Genomic DNA, 13,885 nt, shown 5'->3' on the forward strand with positions numbered 1-13,885 from the left:
TATATATTTACCGTGTGCATAACAAGCTTTGTATATATATATATATCAACAAAAGTTTTATTACAAACATTGATATTTTCTCCTTAACAATTTTCTTCCTGATTAATTCACACGTTCTGTATTCCATTTGCACGAGTGAAATCATTTCAAAACTTTCAAACTTCTGGATGAATAATCACGTACTTCGAACTACATTGTAGTTCAAAATTAAGCTTTTTTAAGAGTGAAATCATTTCCACATCCACATCCGTACTAATATTTATGGAACAGGAGCTCTAGATTTTCGTTCGATAATTATTATAGTCATAAAAAAGCAAATATAATACAAGCTTTGGATAATATTTTAAAAAATTAATTAAAATGGAAAGTAATATCCCAGAAGCGGTATTTAATTCAAAGAAGCTTCTCGAATGAAACACTTGTCTGATTTAATGTTTATCTACTATAATTTTGTGATATCAAATTAAAAACGGTATTAATCAATTATCCAATAATTCGTATCATTTTAGATTAATAACTTTCCAGTTAGCAACTATAAAAAGGCCGCTAATTTCAAGTATAATATTTTGCTTACTATATTATTCTTATATATTTTTACTTTTATTACATTTGAACATATTAAGTAAATTATTCTGTAAAAAGATTGTCGATTTAAATAAATAAATGAAACGGAATCTTCTAGGTAGAATCTAAAATTTGATATCTAATGTTTCCCGGTCTACTTAAGCTTAAATTTTAATGTGGTAATAAAGTAAACAATCACTTTCTTTCCAAAAATAACAATGCAATAGGAGCCGATAAAAGCTGTTTTCCACGTGAATACCATGTCAATTTTTTTTAAAAAAAGAAATATCTCCTATCTCCCATTTTCTCTCTACCATTAACTTTTGTTATTTTGTCCCGAATCATTAAAGCAGATTAGTCTTTTATTTAAAAAATTATATATACACACAACACACACACACACACATAATATATTTATATTTATATATATATTATATACATATACAATAAATAAAACTAAAACTAAATAAATAAAATGGAAATTTAGAAATATAAAACGGTAATACGAAAAAATAAGTATATAAACATGTATTTAAAAAAATTCAAATTATAGCAACCATTGATGTTACTTAGTGGATTCTAAAAATATATAAATTCCATCTAAGAGTGCAGTTAAACTGTAAATGCCACAAATAATTCAATAAAATGAAAATTTATATTCTAATCATATTGAACGTTATTTTATTGATATTATTCATATATTCTTAAAATATTAATATCTATATAAGGTGAATGCGTAATCATAAAAAGCTTAACATGAGATTTATATGAGAAAGGTTATGCATGTATCTTAAAATTGCGAGACAAGACATGGTATGATCATCCATTATTTATTAAGGCATTGTAAATAAATAATATTACAGATAATATGTTCGAGCACATTCAAATCAAAATTAAAAAGAAACAAATTTGTTCGTTATGAAAAAAGCATATGTCAAGTATAACCTGAGATTTAACTATAAAAGCCTACAATATTTTACTGTATAGTACATAACATATAACTAGATTTTATTTCCAGTAAACTCTAATAAATACAGGTCAAAAATGGTTTTGTACTCAACGGAAACACAACAGAAGTTTGTAGAGATTGTTGAAGGATTACAGTTTATGATAAGAATAAGAGTGAGAAAAGTAGCTGGTCAATCCCGGACTTCTAATCCCTAGCAATATATTATCTGTTCTTCTAAGAGATGTCAGACAGCTTGTTAAGATAGAGACTTTAAAGGATTGTTACCATGCTTTAATATTAAGCAGTTTTTCAAAATATACAAAAATAAATTACTGAAGAAATAACTTAAATGTTATATAATTGCTAATTTTATCAATTATTTACTTCCTAATTTCTTAAGATTTTTAAATAAAAAATCTTCAAAATAAAATTGAGCATTTAAAACTAGTTTTTATCAAAATTAAAAGTAACCGTTTACCGTTCTACTTTTTATGTGCATTTGATTAATTTTGAGAAACAACAGAAGATTAGAATTACTCGGACAATTCATAACAAAGAAAGTCTTTTCTGCATTGTGTACATAAAAAAAAAAAAAAACGAATAAAACTACAAAAGTTTAAATGCAATAAAGGACGGAAGAATCCATTTATCTTGATGAGTAAAGGCGTCAAATAGAGTCGAGAATTTCTGGAAGAATGAATCTGTTGTACTCACTTAATTGCTCGCTTTGAAGATTCGGGTTTTGAGGGAATACAATTAAGTATTCCCTCAAAATCTAAATATAAAATCACGGAAAATAGAAATAATATAATTACCGAAAAGCAAAACAAAGATTTGTTACAGGTTTTCCTTAACTAAATGGAATTTCCAAATTAAAACTTTCGAAAATCGCTTTAACAGTTTTTTTTTTATCCAAGAATGAGAATGTACTGTACTGTACTGTAAGTGAGGAATAAGAAATTATACTTTCGATAATTATAAAACCAAACCGATCATTGCATAATAGGGAAGTGGTATATGGATTACGCTTCAACTGATTTTCGCCTGGGGACGAATGGACAAGATAGATGAGCCTGAGAATTACAACCTTCCTTATCAGGTTCAACCGAGAAGTACTGTTGGTCATAACCCGAGGTGATAACTGTTCTCCATTCTTTTTTTATTCCTCTTTTCACTTTCTAAAACGTAAACCTAAAATCATCTAAAACTAATCATGTTAACGTAATTTCTTGCACAAAATAATCTTAAAAACGTTTATTTTTCTTACACATTATATATATAACGTCATTAAATATATAGAGTTAGATCTTATAGGCCTATATAGATATCTATATTTCTAAAATATTAATTTAGAAATTAATCTTGTAAGAAATATCAAATCTATCATTTTACAAATTATGCATTCATAAATTACGATGCAGGCCTAAAAATATTCTGCAACGTTTTTAAGAACGTTAGTCCTGCACACTTAAATGACACGTATTAAGATATCAATTTCTATAGCTAAATTATACGTTCTGTAATAAAACTATCAATAACTCAAAAATTATTATTCGTAATAAATTCTCGAAATGTTGAAACGTTTATTAAAATGTTATATCTATAAACGAAAATTTATTCGATTTCCTTAAATTATTCTCATATTTTTAAATAAGTACACCTGATGAATTCAGTAAAATTCTCGTCCCTACAACGCTCAAATTAATAATAACTTAGCCAAAGATGGGAAAAAAATGAAAAACAGACTTTTCTAAATATAAAACAAAAAAACAAAAAATGAATTTAAAAAATCGTTTCGTCCTTGTCAATTTATATGCAGTTTTACTTAAATTAAATAAAATAGTATTTTCCCGTAACACTAATATTCAATATTTATTGCTTTAAAACACGTATTATTCAAACAATAAATATAAAATATCGTCCTAGTTTCTTATGAATTAAAAATAGAACGTTAACCCACGCAGGAACTTAACTTTGTTCTTAAATAATGCTAAACTTTGGCTTATGTTTGGAATGTCTTTTATTTTGTTTTCATGACAAACTGTAGACGTCAGTGTGTACACGATGTAAAAAGTTGTGGAATAGAGTTAAAAATATATTTCTGTACTATATGCGACAAAAAAGAATGATTAATCTTACCTCAATAAATTAGTAGTAATAATTGTCTTGCACCGATAGAAACTGTCATAAAAATAAAATATAAATTTTAATGCAATTATAAATTTATATTAAATTAATAACTGGATATGTTTTCCGTTTTTTAAATAGCATTAAATAAAAATTATTAAATTATCTAATATGTAAGTAACATTCATATAAAAAGTACTCTAAAACAAAAAACAAATTTACTTATTTTACGAAAAAATTGAACAATTCTGATTTCAACTTAATTTTGATCCAAATTACCTAAATTTAATTTATTATAAGCTAGTTATATCTTATTTTTCCAGATTATCAAATTGTTCTGCGAGAAAATCGATAATTTTCCCCAGATTTCAATGGAAACATCTTAAAATAAAACAAAATACGAGTTTTCGCACTTTTATATCCTCATTCACCAGAAGTTAATTATTATAAAATTTATACGTATGAAAATATGTTTTTATATATAAAAATTATTACAAAATATGAAGAGTATTTTATAAATCAAGCATAATACAGATTTTAAAATTCAGTGTTAATCATTTTGGATTATTTTAAATTAACAACACGACAATGAGAAAATTTTCAATTGATTCTTCCATCCAATACAGCTGCCAGAAATCGTTATTTTCATTAGTTATTGCAAACTGGTAAACTTGAATGCCAGTTCCATTCGATACAAAATTACGTAACGTTAAAATTCTCAACACAATTGTCTTCCTCCTGTATCAAATTCCTGCAAGTTATACAATTTTAATGTATAAAACGAGCACTCCGAATAATAAAATAGCATAGTAACAGAAAATATTTGCATGATTTCGACTGCGAGGACTTATCGCATTATCATGCGAATCTTAAACAATAATATATGTTAAAAGGAAAGCAGATAACATCAAAGCGATTCCATAAAGTTATTGAATCGAAATACCCAGATAAAAGTCATTTTTATAATCAATATTTTATTAAAAGAAGCGAAACTTCATCGACGCCTTCGATTTTTTGATGCTTTTTTCCCTGTTGTCGATTGTAGTTCACAAAGCTAACGGTAGTGGCGCTATTGTCGTGGTTTATCAGTAACCTCCAGCTGCCGAATACAAAAACACAATTCTATCTACAAGGCTATACAAGTGTCTGTCCGATTTATGTCACTAAAAACTAATCAATTATCTTCCAGTTGCTGCACAGATTGCATAGAGTCGAAGCTTAGGCAGATGGAGCAGTGGCCATACTTCGATCGTCTTATCTTACCTCCAGAGAGAAAGAGAGAAGAGAGACTCTACTTTTTTATCGGAAAATATTTTAAAAATCCTTTACTAAATTTAATGATTTTATCTAGAGACAAAGAAGAGATTATTATTAATCCTCGGATGGAATACGCGATGATAATAAAATTGTGAAATTTTATATTTATAAAGAATGGATAAACGATATTAAAATTGGATTACGTATCTCTTTCAAAAAATATCACAAGTTATTATCCAAATCTAACAAGTGACATAACTTACTATTTATTTTCTTAATAAAACAATCATTCAATTAATTGCTTCATTCGTTAGAACTGTGCTGCGAAGAAAAGAAACAGTTTAATGGCTACGTGCAACGAAAAATTGCACTGTAATTACGGAATGTGTTGTAAGATGTCAAAGTAATGGAGCCTGAGGTCACAAATCATCTATACAATGATGCTTGTTATTAATTAGGAGAGAAAGTGAGAGAATAAGAGAGTTAGTGTGTGATCGGTTCATAAGTTAAAACTATCTTTTCAGTTATTTCACAATTACACAGTAAATTTCAATTTCGCTTCATTTAATTTTTTAATAATTTACTGTAATTGTTTTCAATTTTATAATACCTATAATTTAAAAAAGAAAAAAATTCGATTTTTCTTGTTTTAATATCATCGTTAGTAATTTAATTTGCGAATATAAAACGAAATTAAATTTTAATTTCTATAATTTTAAGCAATATTTTATTTCATATTTTTAATTTTTTTCTTATTTCCAGTAAATAAATAAAAATAAATAAGTTAAAAAGCTTATACTTAATAATTTTCCTATATTCGAAATCTAATTAAATTCCGTAAACAGTTGGAAACTATTAAAAGTAAAACCAGTGAGAAAATGAAGTCCTGTTCTTTAACTCGGAACATGTATTGATTGAATCAAATCAAATTCAAAATGATCTAAGGGAATCTCTTGTCTTGATCGTCTTTTAGTTCAGTCGATCGAACAAAAGAGAGACACGAACGTATTGATTCTCTTTCTCGCGACAACTTCTTTCGCAGAATAATAGTACTGTGCAGTCAATCCTTGTGACTGAAACAACTTTAGAAATTCTATCCACAAACAAAAATCAAAATCCATTTTTGTAGTGGGAAATTTTCACAAATTGATTTCAGTGTTCTCTCGAAACTATAGTTCCACCAAGCATTTAAAAATTCAACAAGTAAACATTTATTGACGAAGTCTTAATTGTGTCAGTTAACGTGGCCATAAAACTGAACATAAATCGAAATTTTAGATTTAGAAACAAATTTACACTTCTAATTTGAGTTTAAAAGCTTGAACTTGAGCTATTCAATTATAAAGAAATTGAAAATGTTGATCTCCTCCTGTAAACTTAGGTCGACTAATTTCGCTTTTAGCTCAAAATATATGCATAAACAAAATTATGATTATAACAATTTCTAAGCTTTCGATATTAAATACTAATGTCGGAAGTTCGACATATCAATCAGTAGTAGAGTATATTTCTTCCAAAAAACGGGTTTCTTTCATAGCACACTTTCATCCGCGACATGTGAATGAAAGCCATCAAACTTCATAGAACTGGTCTTACAAAGAAACGAATAGAAATAGCAACGGTAGAAATAAACTTTTGTTGAACAGTAAAAGCCAAATCATTTGTCAACTCGGACCTTACTGACCCACCCTTCAACTCAGAACCAATAGAATACTTGAAATAAGTATTCTTATCTCTATCACTTTCGACATTGCTGATTTTTGTATTTCTTTCTACGTAAGCTTAAATCCTTTTCCTGTTATTATAGCACCAAGATTTTGGTTCCACTTAAATGCAACTTCTATTTGAAATTTTACAATGAGAAGTGTGATTTAAAATTACTTTCAATAAACCATTCACAAAATTTCAGAAGTTATAAATCTCTATAAAAAAATACTCATTTTACATTTTTAGTGAAAAAAGAACTATAATAATAAAAAAAAATTACATTCCTTCACTCAACTCGTATAGAATCCAAAATTTGATTCAAAACACACATCTATAGATAAATAATAACTAAGAGATATGACAAAATTTAAGATCGATTGAAATGTGTACTAGCTACAAAATTTATAGTACAATTCATTTAGTTTTCACCGTGCAGTTACGTTGCGTGCTAAAAGTATCAATATTTCTTTTTTAACGGAATTTGTCAGGACAATTTAACTTAATGAATGTTTAAAAATATAATCTTTTATTTTTTTAAGCAACCTCTTTATTTCTTTAAGCATCCTACTGTGAGTTAAATGCGTCACAGTAAAATTTTAAAATAAATTTTAAAACTATAACTAATATACTATATTGTTTTCATAATCTTTTTTATTCTTATTAAGTGATTGATATTTTGGCTCTTGTTAGAATTAGAATTATTAGAATTAGAAATTTAAGCATTCGAGTAGTAAAAACTGTCAGAATAAATGTTATTATTAAATGATAACTTACAATGAATTCATTGTAAACCGAGAAACTTATTATAAAAAATGTTTATTGAAATAACAGGACAAATTTAATATTTCTATTGTAAAATTTCGATTTTATGATAGCATGTTTCCCGTTAATAAGAACAAGTCTACGAATTGTCGTAATGGCAGTTTCGAAGGATTCTTCCAAGTTTTCACATAACATTACGATCTTTCCATCCCATAAATGCAAATGTTCTTTGATGAGCATTCAGGTGATGCAGACATTTAGTAATGGATGTTTTCTGCAATCATAACTCCTGTATCTTCGCAGCCAACAAGCACGGAAACTTCCTAAGTTAGCAAACTAATTCCTATTCTCTGCTAATCTTAGCTCAATTAAGCATTATCGTGACGTCATTGGAATTTAAAATTTCCTGTCGGCAAACCGCGAAGGAACGGGTGCAGAAAATTTATGCAGCGATTTCTTCGACTAATAATCTATGAAATAACTCGCACAGTAATGAAGTCATCTATATACGAAACGAGAGATTACAAAATCGAAGTTTGCTGTATTTATCAGGAAGACAATATTCGAATTCTCGCTTTAATAACATGGTTTTGAATCTATGAAACTATAGTTGCATAAACTTTGTAATTTTTTTTTTCTTTCTTTCTTTACATCCAAATTTAAAAAGACTAATCAGAAAATTGATGATTACTTAATAAAACAATCTTCTAATCTAGCTAAAAGTTAATAAAGTTATTCAAAATAATCAACTCAAAATTACCAAACCTATATAAAATCTCAAAAATAAATAAATATTATCTCGGTTATTTTTAAAAGTTAATTTATTCTGTTTGTTAACTAATTTATCTAAACGATCAATTGCTTTCATAGATGTATACACGAACAAACAATTGAAGAGGAAAGTTATTATAGATACTGTCCTTTAAAGCTCGTTTTAATGCCTAGAGACTATCACAAGCGAGTTATTTTAGGAATGGAAGCTTTTCTACCACTTTAATGTTATCGTTAGATAGCCTATTTAAACGGATTAAAATACAGCAAATATAACAAACATTAGTTTATGCCAAAACAGAAGATTACGATCCGCTCAATTAACCAGTGTCATACTTAAACCAATATCTTTAAGCTAAATAGAAACAGTTATTGCGTAATTTTAATATCGCATCAAAGACTACCATATTTAAAAGATTAACTTTATAACAAAATCAATAGGCCAACATTAACTAGTTAGGCTTTAGTTAAGATGCAAAAAAAAGAAGTAAACTTAAATTTTAAAAAGTAGTTTAATGAAGCTATAATAATTTAATTTAACTAGTAGATAACTAATTCAGCATACACATTAGAAAAAGCACCAAAATTTAAAATAGATAGTTATTAAAGTAATACATACTGTATGTTATATTATTATAGTGACATATAACAGAATAAATTCAACCGTTTGTTTAGAAAAATCTGAATTAAATTTTAGATGATTATATTTCTTGTTATATCTGCTATTTAAAGTCTATTCAGTACATTAAAATTTATCATAATTTAAGTTTAGAATTCCTCGAATTAATCGTAAAAAATACTCTAAAAAATATACAATTCTTAAAAAATGAAGAATATACTATCTGTATCTGTATTTAAGCCTGCATACGCGAAAGACACAATAAATTAATTGAAAATCAATTTATGAGCCAAATTACAACTATAGTATATTTTCGAATCATTACTGCCATCGTACAGTACAAATAAATTTTCTACACGAGTAAATACTTCTAATCAAATTCTTTAACGTTATACTTATAGAATACGCTAAAATTATTTATTTTTGATATTAATAAGTAAAACATTTATTTTGACATAAGTAATAAACCTGGATCTTATATAAATGTGTAATTATTTCAAATCGCTTTAGGTTAAACGTTACCGAATTATCAAAACATGATTTCATAGCATAGATATATATGTAAGTAGGTACGCAAATATGCGAATTATATAACACTTTTAAAATCAACTATACAGATTCGCATCAAAAATTGAATTAATTTTGTTTTTTAAATAAAATGCATGTTTTTCCAGCTATATAAATAAACAGTAAAAATTCTTTAATAAATTTTAATCTATTACTTACAGTTCCTGGTTCAACTATCATTTACGTAACGAAAAACTACATGAAGTAAAATTATTGTTTTTAAAAGTAAGGCCATTTTATAAAATATTAACATAGCTTAAAACAAGACTATTTAATTCAATACAAATTTCATTATAAAAACTGACATTAGAATTACAAAGGATAAAAATCATAAGAATGAAATTTTCCTTCTATAATTTTAAATTCATATCAGAAGATATTATATTTTAAAAGCAGCAAGCAAGCTTATCGCTCGAAAAGAAATCCCAATCGTCTGTCTCTATGATTTAAGAGAGAATGTTTTCATGAATTTAAATAAAAATTTATTTAAACAGTATTAAATTCATTTCGATTAACATATTAATTTTCGTAAACATGATATTTACATATATAAAACCAGAAGTATTATCAAAATAGTTATAAATTATATTTAAATATGAAACAGTAAATAATGCAAGTCTCAAAAAATAATTTTGAACGTTTAAAAATAATCTACGAATTTAAATCTGTATTGAGACTATATTTTTTAAAAAAAAGTTAAAAAAAATAGGAAATAAATTATGATAAACGAAAAGAGAACATTTATGATAATGTGATGTCTTTATGATAAAGATAAATAACATGGTTATAGGTATTTATGTGAAGCAAAAATAGCTACTAATTTAATAATTCAAATGCACAAGAAAACATCGAAACAGTATTACAGTATTGTCGACTGGAATATGTTGCACTATCGTCTGCAGTTGCTAAACGAGCGCAATATTGAAATTATCAACCGAAAATAAAATTATTCAGATTAGCTTTTAGCATTTCTAAATATATACTACCATTGATAAAAATTAGTTAGTTGAAAATAATATTATTGATATTTATATTAAAATATATTATAAATATACTTATTATTATTTAATTCTGTAAATGAAGCCAAAAATTTGCTTCCTTTACAGAAATATAAAAACGAAGCTATGTTATTTTCTATTTTTAAAACTAATGTTTCACCATTTATCCGCATGAATGTGTTCTTTAGAAATCAAATATGCTATACGACAGGAGTCACTAATATTATTATGTGTTTCTATTGACAATATTCTTGCAATTTTCTTTATTTGTCCCATAAAGCTATCTATCAAACAATATTATGGTCTATAAAAAAATAATGCATCACGCGATAAAGGCATGAATATTTCACCTTAGAAAAATTGTTAGTTTAATTAAGTACTGTTTTACCAAAATCAGACATTTTGTTAAACAGTTTTGATTAAGAAATCTAATGGATTTATTTAGAAAAAGAATCGAAAAGATTGCCTTTTTCTGTCATTTTAAGTCAATTTAAACTTTTTCGTTTATCAATCATTATTAAAACCTTTAGTTTGAACAATCGTAAATAAATATTAATATTCACAGTTATTTCTGTTTTAACTTTACAATATACAGTATATATATTGTATAGTTATATATAGTATATATAGCATAGAGCATAAAAGTATATAGCCAAATTTTTAAAATTTGGACTTTTATAATTTGTTGTTATATATTTTCTACGTTTATTAGACCGAAAGATGGACACTTCAAATAGTGAAAAGAAATTAACTTGTATTAATTCATAAATAATTGCTACAACTAAAATATTGTTACTAGCTATGAATTATTACGATAGAAGATATAGTTTATCAAATATAATGGAATGCGCTTACTGTAATATGTAGTCTTGCCTACACTGCTAACAATAACGGAGTGATAACATTAAAACGGATTAAGTAAATAAGACTATAAATAGCGGAAATTTCGGTTTTATTAATTCTGACGTTAGAAAGATATGTTAAAACAACAAAAAATTTATATCTTTATGATTTATTAATTATACTTATAATTACCGATTAATAGCAATTCATCCAGTCCTTGCCGCAGTCAATGTGCCCGTTGGTTTTTGCAATACCGTCTTTAACATCAGCAGGCACATAATCAAAGTAAAAAACGTCAACAATTTAAACTGCTTTGAATGAAAACAAGTAACGATTAAAACGATTAACATTTAAAGCACTCGTTAAAAACGATAACAGTAACTAATAACGATTGCATGTTATCATCCACATGTTAAAGCAAATAGCGCGAAAAGACAACTGTTTGCCTATCTTACCTAAAGATAATGATAAAAATACGAGTGTAAGTAAGCACTCTGATTACAATACGTTAAGTTTTTATAGTATGTTTTAATTTATATAATTTGTTAATTCCAATAACATTAAACGACTGATAACAATATCTGATTATAATAAGTGGTTCTATGGTATTATGATTGTAATATTCCTATTTCCATAACTTATTTTTAATGTAATCATTTTGTTTATTTCTAACCTAATTTTTTCCATTTAAATTAATCTCTATATCTTAAAAAGTATGCTATAAAAATGTATACATGACCTAGAAACTGTTATATTGAAATAACTTGAAAGGTCTTTACCGGTCCATCAAATTAAATAAATTATAAATTTCATATAAAACTTATTTTACTATTTATAAACAAAATCTTTGAATTATTAAATTAAAATATTATATATTTTCATATTATCGCTATAAATTTTTAAGAATCACTTTTTAAAAATAGTAACTGTAATAATAATTACAAATTTCTTAAATTTCCTTTATAGTAAAAAAATTCTTTATAAAAAATATTTTATCTTTCTGAAATAATTTTTTAGAAAGATAAATTTTTCGTTTTTATCTATAATTATCTGTTAGATAAGCACTTTAGAGTTAGAGATTAGTCATACAAAGTTTTATGTTGTGATGTTAGCAATTAAAAACGAGAATAGCTTTCATCTGAATACGAAAGATGCCATTTAAGATAACGTAAGTATAGATTTATAAAGCTAATGTTCTATTAACTAATAATTAAATTCGACTTAATTTCCAATTATAAGTTTTATTTCAAGGAAACTTTTCTAACTAATCCTATAAATTTTACATCAGAATGTTGCTGCTTAGAGCATATTATAATAATAAATAAATTCAATTAGGCAATATCCATCAAAGAAGAAAATAAACCAATTTTAGAACATTCTAATCATTAAAATTTCAGCCATAAAATTCTAAGTCAAGCTAAAATTTACGCTAAATTTTTCAATAACGATATGCATTTTTAGCATGCAAAAATTCTAAATTTTAAGCGATACTTTTCCAATTTCGATTCCGATGAAAAATACCGATTTTCCGGTGGAATTTTTGCGATCCTTTACCAAAATAATGCAATCAAGAGTTAGATGGAGAGAACTTGAAGCACTTTATAATGACAGATGCTGTCATCGCATTCTTCTTAACTTGTTTAAAGTGGCTAGTTGATTGCTGAACTGCACCACATCTAAGCCGATATGCCAGCATTCCCTAGTATTTCCCGGTCTTCTGGTATTACTTTTTCAATAAATTTAAATAAAAACTTGTTTATAATATAAAATGTTTAACATCGAATTTGTAGTTTTTAAATCCTGTTAAAATATTAAATTGATTCAGCAACATACAGGAAATGAGATATTAAAAATGTAAAGTATATAGGCTATATATTAGAAAAATCATCATTTATATCGCGGAATTAAAATGTACCATTTAATAATTTTATGACAGCTTTGTTTTAAACAAATATTAGATATCAACGAAAAGAAATCTAATATATTTTTTGGTTTGCAAGAAAAAAAATCGCATTACACGTTATTTAAACTAAAATCTCTGCTTTTAATCTATTCAAAATTTGCTCTCTCGTGCTTTCCTGCAGTGACAACATAACTTCTTTATCGACTTAAGAACATTTACATAATATAAATCCCTTTCAAATATAAATAATACCCTTTCCATTAAGAGATTCTCGACATGCTTCGAGGATATTAAAATCTTCTATTTTAAAGTGCAATAAACAAGAAGAATACGTCAAACAATTTTATTTCTTTCCACAGTTACTTTAATAAATGAGTACCTTTTTTACTGGCTTTCCTTTCCAGGCGAAAACTGTGGAAAATTCTCAAAAGAAATTTCTCAAATTCATTAAACGGACGCAAAATTGTGCAGACATTTCTAAAAATATATTGTTTCTTCCATCTATTGTAGTGGTATTTAGACAGAAGAGATAATCAAGGCAAAAATTGCTTCTTCGATTGTACTTCACATTATGATCCAAAAATAAATTCAACTATTAGCTTAATATTTTTTATTGCCGTTTGCAAGAAAATAAACTTCTCTTCTTTTTTTTATTTAATTAAATGTTTTAAGCGAAATCGTTAAGTTACTTCATCAACTACATTAGAAAATTTACCTCACTACTGGAAATAAATTGTACTTATTATAAAAATAACTAACTCTCTTTTATTGTTCCCATTAAATTAAAATGGAAAAAAATCATCAAAAGAAATAAAGTT

General features: G+C 26.0%; 1 protein-coding gene across 7 annotated transcripts in view; it reads right to left on the reverse strand.

Moving 5' to 3' along the window:
• Positions 1-13,885, reverse strand: part of LOC111620188 (poly(rC)-binding protein 3-like) — a 170,876-nt gene that overhangs the window by 136,857 nt on the left and 20,134 nt on the right. For 6 of the 7 annotated variants that reach the window (XM_023362082.1, XM_023362078.1, XM_023362084.1 and 3 more), the window contains exon 2: positions 3,653-3,694. The exons of the other annotated variant lie outside the window; for it this stretch is intronic. The gene's annotated coding sequence lies outside the window, so the exon portion shown is untranslated. The remainder of the gene's footprint in view (positions 1-3,652; positions 3,695-13,885) is intronic. 7 annotated transcript variants of the gene reach the window in all.

Source organism: Centruroides sculpturatus, unplaced genomic scaffold, assembly GCF_000671375.1.
Source record: "Centruroides sculpturatus isolate CEXI.00-Female unplaced genomic scaffold, Cexi_2.0 scaffold206, whole genome shotgun sequence".
NCBI classification, from domain to species: Eukaryota; Metazoa; Arthropoda; class Arachnida; order Scorpiones; family Buthidae; genus Centruroides; species Centruroides sculpturatus.